The sequence below is a fragment of the Dendrobium catenatum genome, unplaced genomic scaffold (genome assembly GCF_001605985.2).
Source record: "Dendrobium catenatum unplaced genomic scaffold, ASM160598v2 fragScaff_scaffold_993, whole genome shotgun sequence".
In the NCBI taxonomy this organism is placed as follows: Eukaryota; Viridiplantae; Streptophyta; class Magnoliopsida; order Asparagales; family Orchidaceae; genus Dendrobium; species Dendrobium catenatum.
In genome coordinates, this window is record NW_021319455.1 from 114,292 (window position 1) to 124,128 (window position 9,837).

General features: G+C 36.5%; 1 protein-coding gene across 3 annotated transcripts in view; it reads right to left on the minus strand.

The window, feature by feature from the left end:
• LOC110111729 overlaps positions 1-9,837 on the minus strand; it is a 36,384-nt gene that overhangs the window by 12,349 nt on the left and 14,198 nt on the right. The window lies entirely within an intron of this gene.

Here is a 9,837-nt window from a genome sequence, read left to right on the forward strand (position 1 = left end):
CGCTTGTATAAATACATCATTCTATCAGAATATTTAATGTCTCAAACTTAACTAAGGAATAAAACCCCAAAAGAATGAAGAAAGGCTTCAGATCAACAAAACTTAAATTTTAATCAAGTCAAATTTGTTTATTATAGCCTAAAAAACACCCTTATTTACATAATTTTACTAAAATAAATAATTAGGAAGAAAAAAATTCAATCAAAGAATTTAGCCGCTAGAAAATTCTAAGTAGACCGCCAGCCAAATAGAGTAAGATATTATAGTCTTGGACAAGATTTAGTCCAAAGATAAGGAAAAATTCATAGAATCCTAGAAATCCACATAAGACTAATTTGTAGTTTGTTATAGTCCTGAGGAAACATTAGTCCCTATAAATATAATCATTTGCAGTAAAGGAATAGTAGGACAAGCTACAGTCAGGATTCTCATCATCATGCAAGACTTGCCAAATAGCCAATCAAGGCTAAATAAAAATTGGATAAGATTTAATGAGACAAAGTAAGAAAAGGAGGAGAAATTAAATAAAAACTAGTAATATTGTGTTACCCCCCTCCACAGACCTAAAATAGTTTTCTTAACAGCTGAGTTGGGAAGAAGATATTGGAAGCAACATAATCACATGGGGATTATTAAGCTCCACAAACCCCCCCCCCCGGGCCCAAAAAAATCCCACTCTCTATCTTGTTTTAGTGCCTGAACATCAAGATTTTGGACTGTGGAGTAGAGCAACATAGTATTTTTACATTTAACGAAAAAAGATCTTCTAACTACATTAAATTTCCCAAAAAGCAACTTAAATGGGACCCCATGACAAGTGGACTACTAGATCATGTTGGATTGTGGTGGGAAGTGGATGCAATTTCAACAAAACCAGAGAATGGCACAAGAAATTTAAGAAGAAGAACACACAAGAACTCTTTTTTATTGAAAGAACTAAGAATAAAAACACAATATACAATTAGATCTTCAATTGGAGAGGAAGATCCGGCTCTCCTAAATCCCTAGCCGTCAGCTAGAGCCCACTCAACATAAGCAAAACTAATTCCAGCAAAATCAAACATAATATGAAATCACCCCATAATTAGTATTAAATAGGCTCCCCTAATTCCCTTCCAAATCAGTCTGCTTTCTCAAAATAATTCCCTCTCATATTTGAATTCAAATTAAATCTCTTTCCCTAATTAATTCTCTCCAATTGTAATTAAAACATTCTTAAATAATTCACCCTTGATTCATCCTTACATAATGAATATTAACTCCCCTGGACTTTCCCTAAATAATGCTCTCTCAAATTTGAATTTAAGTTAGATTTCTTTCCCAAATTAATTCCCTCCGAATTGTAATTAAATTTTTTCTAAACAATTCCCCCTCTCTCTTCTTACCAGCCGCCCAACCTAATGGGGCCCATTGGCTCATCCATTGGTCCATCAATACTCCCTTCTCAAAGAGCCACCTTGTTCTTAAGGTGGAACGAAGGAAACTGTTACTAAAGCACTGGACTAATAGCAATGGACTAGAAAATAGACTGACATTGGATCGAACAATCCATGCCTCGAGCATCTTCTTGATCAATCTCTCAATCTCTTCATTCTGAATTTGGCATGACGATACAAACGAACACTGATAAGTAAGACTCCTTCCTTAAAGATGATATCATGCTCGTGTTCCTGCAGATGAGGCAACTCCTGAACTGGTTGGAACACCCCTCAATACTGTTGTAGGGATGGTTGAATCATGTATGGTGCTTCTATCTTCTCCCCATCTTTTTCTCCTTCTAAACTCTACAACTCCACCAAAAATCACACTCCTTCACCCTTTCCCCTCCTTAGAAATGACTCCAAAGGTGGCATCTCCTCTTCTTCCCCTAATATTTTCCACCTCTTGATCTTCCCCTCTTCTTATGAAATTGAAGTTTCCTCCACTCCCCTGGCCGACGACGATGTTGTTTTGGTTTGGATCTCAAGTATCTTCCTGATCATCTCCTCCATTATGGAAAACTCCACATCTTCTTATGAATGACTGAATTTTGACTTTGAAAATATGAAATTTTAGATTTCGATTATTTAATCTCCCCTTCCAACACTTCTACTTTTCTTCCTGCCATAGATACCAGGATCTATGCTCTGATACTATTTTGATAGGAAGTAGATGCAACTTCAGCAAAACCAAAGAACGGCACAATAACTCCTTTTTATAGAAAGAACTAAGAAGAAAAATACAATATATAGTTGGATCTTCAATTAAACAGGAAGATTTGGCTCTCCAAAATCCCTAGCCATTGGCTAGAGCCCACTCTACCTAAGCAAAACTAATTCTAGCAAAATCAAGCATAATCTGAAATCACCCCATAGTTAGTGTTAAATAGGCTCCCCTAATTCCCTCCCAAATCAGCCGCTTTCCCTAAATCATTCCCTCTCATATTTGAATTCAAATTAGATCACTTATCCAAATTAATTCCCTTCCAATTGTAATTAAAACTTTGCTAAACAATTCCCCTTTGATTCCTCCTTACATAATAAATATCCCATGGGCTTTCCCAAAATAATTCCCTCACAAATTTAAATTCAAATTAGATTTTTTCCCTAATTAATTCCCTCCCAATTATAATCAAAACTTTCATAAACAATTCTCCCTCTCTTTTCTAGCTATCGCCTACCCAAGTCAGGCCCATCGGTTCAACCATTGGTCCATCATATTGCTAAAAATTTCTTGTGCAAAATCTTGAAAAACAACATTAAAATCTTAAAAAACAACATAATTAATGCAATGTACACTCTGAAATCACATGAATTGCATCATTCAACTTGTATAAGACAAGGTTTTGTCTGTCCATAGACTATAATCATATGATTTGTATACAACACAAGCATAAATAACACATCCTTAAAAATAAATCTTTGGTTCACATGAAACATATCATTAAATTATATATGTATTTGCATGTTTATTTTGCATCTCATATTTCCAAAGAACATACTACGTTCCTAAATAATGCATCATAAGTTCAATTCAAAAAGAAACTATAGCATATGTTTGGCTGTTATTAACATAAAGATGATAGAATAAATGACTTTAACAAAACAGGACGAGATCATAGGCAACCCACAACCTCAAGCATGAGCATGAGTAAAAAGATGCCTCAAGCTTTGTCCCCCCTTTTCAGAAACAAAAGAGGGAGCCTCATGCAGCATGATTAAATTAAGGGAATAGAAGGAATAATCCATAGAAGAAACAAAAGAAGGCAAGGTAAATTCTAAAACCACCCCCACCCTCTCCTCCCACACACACACATGCACGCGCACACATGTGCACGCTTACTCACACACGCGACATACACACACACAAGCATTAGAATTAATATTTACCTTCCCCTCGGGGTATTTGAAGTTGTTTCAAGCAAAGGACAATTTGTTACTCTTTGACAATTCAAAAGCTAGAAGGAGACTTCGTCTTTTAGATTCAGGCTGGACTGAAAATGCCCATAGATTAAGGATGTTTTGGTAAGTAATTAGATGTAATAAAATCCTATATAAACTGCTGATGACCATAATAACTTAATGGATGATGCTTGTCTTGACTATCCAGATCTAATTCAAAGAGAGTTATCTTGAGCTTATGAGGACCAATCAAACCTTTTATAAGTTGCTGAGTATTGGTTGAAGTCAAACTTTTATTGAAGGCGGAATTCAATTATTTTTTTAAAGGAACAATTGGACCCTAATCATGTATAGCTCAATGGTGCACTACTTGATTTGGGGTCACTGAATTAACTCTTTGGACTTAATATAAACCTTTCAAGGTTGTTATACAATCATACCAAAGGAGTATAGTTTAGCTTAGGGAGGCAAACGAGTTGAGTCGAGCTCGAGTTTGGGCTAACTTGAGCTCGACTTGTCAACTCAAAGAGAAGCTCGAACTCAATCTTGTGCTTGGCTCGTCGGAGTTACAGCGGGCTCAAGCTCGACTCACGAGCTTGACTCACCAGAGAAGGAAATCATTATGTCTAGTTGCCGAAGACAGCTGGCTCGAGCTCGAATCATGAGCATGGCACACCGGATGAGGTCAAGAAGTTCAAACCATCAGCTTGGCTCATTGGAGAAAAGAGAAAGTGAGGACGTCGGGTCGCCGAAGTTACGCTGTGGTAGAACTCGAGAGTCCGACAGAAAAATTAACGAGCTCAACAACAGCCCAATAAAGGAGAAGAGGAATAAGAGCAGATTTTTTTGGGAGACGAGTAAGTGCAGATTGTTTGAAAAAAAAAACAAACTTTGGAAAGTTCAAAATTTGTTGTCAAGTCACCAGGGCAGTAAATTCAATTAATGTTTTGGAGAATTTTTTTGGTATGTATTTATATAAATGTATATTTTAAATAATATAACTTTTTTATATCATCCTAATCGAGCCAAATCATGAGCCTACTAGTTGAGTCTCATCAAGCTCAAACTCGAGCTCGTTTAATATGTGAGCTCGAGTTTGAGCTCAAGCTTAAGCTTGAAGCTCGAGAAGCTTGACTCGCAAGCTCGTTACTGAGTTGAGTTTGAGCCGGGTCGTGAGCTAGTTCGGCTCACTCACAACCCTTAGTTTAGCTAACAATTGTTCATAGACCATCCCCTAAGATTGATGATTAGTCTTACTAGGTGATTCTAATTTGCCCTGGAGGAGGTAAAATCAATTCAACCAAGCAATGATTAGATCACAATCATGTAGAATTGCAAGAGCAGACAGGTTGATTTGAGACCATTAAGCCTAGATCCATGTAGGATTGAACTAGCCCTTTTGACGGTGATATAAGCCCTACCCAAGAGAAATAAATCAAGCTTAGCACTATAAAGATTGTATGAATATATTGACACATAGGGTCTCAATGGATCGTTAGGAATCTACCACATCATTTGCTCTTGCATATCCGTTTGTAATATAGAAAAGGTTCGATCCTAGGGCAGTAAAATGGAATCCCCTCCTATAAGTAATTTAGAGGGGATCTCACACCAACTGAGGTGTGAAATTGTAGGATTGAATTTCCATCTTGGGACTCTTCGCACCTCTTTGTGCAAGAGTGAGTTTATATAATTGCCATTATCTTTGATAAGAATATAGAGAGTTACTTAAAAGTGATAGAGCCTTATTGAAAATATAGATAGTAACTGTCAAGACAATAGCACCAGTAATGCGACCAACTAAAGAATGTTTGTCATAATGTTTTCTATTATACAATATGATTGTGGATGTTGCAAAAGGAAATATGAGCGACAAGAGAGACTAAAAGTTGTTGGTCAAGTAATTTTTTCTTGTTCCAAAAAATTTTGACAATAAGATTCTCATATCAATGGTTGCCAATGCTATCTAAAAATAGAGAAGGAAAAAATACACAATGAAGCAAATCCCTCAGAGGGGTATCGAATCACAAAAGGCATTGTAAAGTGTAAACAATGTCATTGCTTCCAATAACCTCAATTGATGGGAGAAGAAATCGAGCATACTATCAAAGGCTTACCAAGAACCTTCTACCAATCCCTCAATAACCCATTAGGTAATGAAGTTGTTTTACTTTTAAGCTTGCAAAAAAGATGCTAGCCCCATTAAAAAGGCAACAACGATTTAATCATTTACTCATGAACTTTGATAAATATAGGTAGTCATTATATATTAGATGCAGTTGGATAGTTTTAATTTCAGTATGAGAATACTTTAATGTGTGATGCATGCAAATTTCATTTCAATTTTATTTTTAGTTTGAACTTTATTGTAATTTGAATTTTATGTTTTTTTTTATGTTTTTTCTACCCTATGATGGAAAGCAACCAATGATCATGTGTAGGTTGTGCTCTTGGACATGCTATTCCTTTGGTGTGCTAGTTTCTTTGATGCCATGCCATTTGGGCTGATTTGGGTTTGACCCAAGTTCTGTGGGTGTGGTTTAGTTGATTCGTGTATGTGCTGGCTATTTTGCCAGCTGATGTCTTGATTGATGGGATTCAGTTGCCTTTATTCGGCTCTTTTTTCTACTTGTGTTGATCTCCCAGGTTCATTTCCACTCATTGCCTCTTCGGTTCTTATGTCTGTCCCGATACCCCCCCCCCTCTGCGGGCGCCTGTTCCGTTCGTTGGCTATTCATGTTTCCCGCATGCCCCTTTGTGTGCTGCTACAGGCGGTTGACTTTTGGTCTTTTATCTCCCTCTGTCTTATTGGTTTGAGTGAGCGATTGTTTGGTTCCCTTTCTTCACCTATATATTGGGGCCGTTTTGTGGCATTTTGAGGAGAATTTTGTGAGTGATAAACATTAAAACCTGAGGGTTTCTTCTTTGATAGCTTGCGAGCTATGTCCCCCTTTCTCTTCTCCTCTCTATAACTTCGTCTCAGGTTTCTTATCTATTTCTTCTCTCCGCAAGTTTCCACCCCATTTGTATCTTTCTTCTAAAGCATTTGAAGGTATTGGTTGGCCGGATTGTTAGCATTTGCTGGAGGAGTTTGTAGTGGACGTTAACCCAAAGTTGTTGTGGTGGACCTTTGTTTTGCATGTCTTTGAGCTCTAATCAATTTACATACTATTTCGATGCATGTGAGGTGACCACTAGCTGGTTGTTCTGAGGATAGTTTTTATTTTTTATTTTCTTAGTGTTTAACTTCCGTTTGTTTTCAAGTTTGTTTGGTGTTGACTTACTCAGTGTTAAATTGAGTAGGGTTATAATTTCCTTAGTGTTCTCCTTTGTTTTTTTTAATCCACTTGGCTTGCATCATGTGTTGATCAGGAGTGGCTCTAATTCCAGAAATAATGTATCTACTTCACTCCCCTAGTCCTCACCTTCGAGCAGAATGCAAAAAACGATGCATATTTGCTAACACACAAGAGAAGAAAATTAAAGAAAAGATTTATAGGGAAAATATTTTATTGATAAAATTTTAAAAATAATAAATCATTGCTTACATTAAAAAGAGCGCAGTACAACAAAATGAAAAAAGCTTTTAGGGATGTATAACTTGTCAATGAGGCATTACAGTGCATAACACAACCTTGGCAACTCAAGACGAGCAAAACTATCACAAGCATCATCCTGACTACTTTGCCTTGTCCCGAGTAAGCAACTATGTCTTGATATATACTCCATGTCGCACCGATACACCTATTTATGAAGGCGTGTTGTATCCGATACACGGATATGCCTCCGATATGACCCCGATATGTGTCGGATACAACTAATACTATTTAATTTTAAAAGGACACACGTATCTGATGGGCGTGTCCGTTGAAAAACAAAAAAAAATTCAAAAAAAAAAAGATGCACCGTATTTACTTCCGCAGCTACGAGCGAGATTCTCTCACTTCTGAGATGGATTTGAGTCTCTTGATGATATGGGAATATTAGAAATTGTTAATCTTTCACTTGATGAGCCTGCATTAGAAGCTATGATATTTATTGAAGATGATATAGAAGTTCAAAGACAAACCACTGAAGAAGCTAATCATATCATTTCTTCTATTGAATAGTTGAAACTTCATGTGCTAGACAATTTATGTTTATGCTTTTGTTGTTGTACTAGACATTTAATGCTTACTTTTATTTTGATATTATAAGCTACAAGGCTACAAATGATGTTGCTTTCTTTTTTTTTTCGTAATTTCAAATATTATGCTTTGATTAATTTCTTAATTTTTATGTATGATTTATAAATTATAATGTCGTGTCCGCGCCATACCCGTATCTTGTATTTTTAAGAATTGACATGTCCCGTATTCGTATCGTGTCGTATCAGTGTCAATGTATCTGTATTAATGCAACATAGTATACACTAGACTCATCAATTAATGTCTAAAGCTGAAATCATATATCCAAACAACGCGTAAGCATCATTATCATGTTGTTGTTAAATAGCAACTGTGACCGCAAGTGCCCCGCATCCAAGTTTGTCGTTTAACTTTACACCTCTCTTAATAGAATAGGAAGGCCCCCTAGGTTGCTCGAGGTAGGTAGGTCAAAGACTGGGCTCCACATGTTGAAGTTGAAAGCAAAACTAATTGATCACATGATACAAAACCTAGCTTCCGATATCAAACCTCAACCCATCATGTCATTCATATGTTGCAATCGGGTGGTCAGCTCCTGAATGTCCGCCCAAATGGTGACCACAATTTGGGATCCTAAGATGGCCAAAATTCGTGGTGAGCTTCTTCCTTCTAGGTAATACCCACTTTGGATCAACAAAACCTAACTAGTGGTGGCTAGCTTATTGATGTGTCAGGTGATTACCTTATGCACATTGAAAGTATTACACACAATCCTTCTAGGAGATTACTTTGCTCAATCCCCAAAACTACATCTTTCAAACCATTGTTCTTGCTTTGTAAGTCTTGGACTATGTCTATGTCGTATAGTTTCTCAATTACATCAGCACACACCTCAACTCAACTAAGCAAATTCTTCTAAAGTCTCTCCTCTACGGAGAAGTTGATGTCATAAAGGGTTTTTTCAAACTCGCTACTTGAGCTCTTCTTCTCAAGAGGTGGCTCTAAAGGAATGATTGCTCTTGAAGGATCCACCTCAGAAGTCAATTGGTCCATTGCGCTGCAAAATATACCACTGCAGTAGTGTCATGGGGCATTTTTGTCCTTGCCCACTTGGTCATGGCATGGGTCCTCCTCATCCATACCCTCCACTTGCTCAACAGAATAAGGTGTTGACTATTCCTTAACAAAATGCCTAGAAAGTTCAATGACACTTGTATGAATTCAAAAAAGAAATCACCTAGACTTTCATGGTAGTACAGATCACATGGTTATTGAAGCCTAGATTGATCACCTAGAGAAGATGTATTACTTTATGGGATGTCCAGAGGATTAGAAATCTAGCCTGGCAATGTGTTAACTGAAGGGAGCGGCTAGCAAGTGGAAATCAGAGGAAAGAATAAAATTTATGAACGTTGATAACTTGATATAGTCCCCTAGACTGAATTTTTTTTAAGATGGCAGTTGTCACAGTACAGAGAATACTCTCAAAAACCTTTGAGATAAAAAAACGAATTTTCTTCAACTAACTCGAGGGAATCCAACCTAAAGTCAGAAAAGGAAGATTGGTTTGACCTTTTCCACAAGGTCAAGTAAAGAAATTTCTTAGTTTATTAACCCTTTTGGCAAATCCTACTTCATAGAAGACTAAAAAAGAATGATTCAACGGCATATGTTTCTAGGGCCTCATCATGTTACATACAAATAAACAGAGCACGTCATATTGAGGGATGAAGCAGTATATACAAAAGTCAGCAACGAAATCAAATAATACTACATGATTAACCCAAATGAATCATACATTACATAAATTCAATCATACATGTTAACGGCGAATGGCACACCATGGCGCAAAGGTCTCTTTGGAGCCATGGCGCATAGCGAACGGCGCGGCGCGCGCTATTTTGAACATGACGCAAGCTATATAAAAATTATAAAATAATAAGCATGAATATGAAATATTATTAAAAATGAAAGACAAGCTATCATAATAATAAAAGACAACCATAACATATATAAGTTCGACTAAGTAACATCCAAATATCTCATAATTCAAATATTACAATCTTTTTTTAAAAGATCAAATAAGAATTTAATCTACTCTTCTTGGGAATCATCATCATCAGCAAATGTTAAAAAAGCTTCATTATCTTCTTCAACATTATCTCCTACTTCATAATTCTCTTCATCACCCTCCTCATCATCATTCTCAATAACAAAATCATACCTAATTGAAGATTATTTCTCTTTCCCTTTAGATCTTTCTCGAATATTATAGCTTTTATCATAAACACCAGTAGCTTTAGCAACACTTGTCCAAGTTAAATCTTCCT